Below are 751 nucleotides of genomic sequence, written 5' to 3' on the forward strand. Positions count from 1 at the left end.
TGCAGTTTTGTCCCAACAAGGACGGAGATATCCATCTTTGTGTTTGCAGACAGCGGCCACTACTGCCCACTGTTGACTGATTGTGTCTGAAGCTGTTGGGTTTTAGCTAAACACAGGGCATTTGTTTTATTCGCTCATTCTTGGGATGTGGGCTTCGCTGTCTAGGCCAGCATTTATTGACCATCCCTAATTGCCCTTGAGAACGTGGTGCTGAGCCCACTTCTTGAACCACTGCAGTCCATGTGAGGTCGGTACACCCACAATTCCGTTAGGAAGGGAGTGCCAGGATTCTGACGAAACAACAGTGAAGGAATAGCGATTTAGTTCCATGTCAGGATGGTGTGTGACTTGGATAGGAACTTGCAGGTGGTGGTGTTCCCATGCATCCCTGCTCTTGTTCTTTTCGGTGGTAGAGGTCGCGGGTTTGGATGGTAAAAAGTCGAGGTAAGGAGCTTTGGTGAGTTTCTGCAGTGCATCTTGTAGATGGTACACACTGCTGCCACTGTGCATCAGTGGTGGAGATATGAATGTCGTAGATGGTGTGCCAATCATGTTTGCTGCTTTTTCCTGGATGGTCCTGCGCTTCTTGACTGTTGTTGGAACTGCACCATCCAGGGAAGTGGAGAGTATTCCATCACACTCCTGACTTGTGCCTTGTAAATGGTGAACAGGCTTTGCAGAGTCAGGAGGTGAGTTATTCGCCACAGGATTCCTAGCCTCTGACCTGCTCTTGTAGCCACGGTATTTATAT

This window comes from Heterodontus francisci, unplaced genomic scaffold (assembly GCF_036365525.1).
Source record: "Heterodontus francisci isolate sHetFra1 unplaced genomic scaffold, sHetFra1.hap1 HAP1_SCAFFOLD_276, whole genome shotgun sequence".
In the NCBI taxonomy this organism is placed as follows: Eukaryota; Metazoa; Chordata; class Chondrichthyes; order Heterodontiformes; family Heterodontidae; genus Heterodontus; species Heterodontus francisci.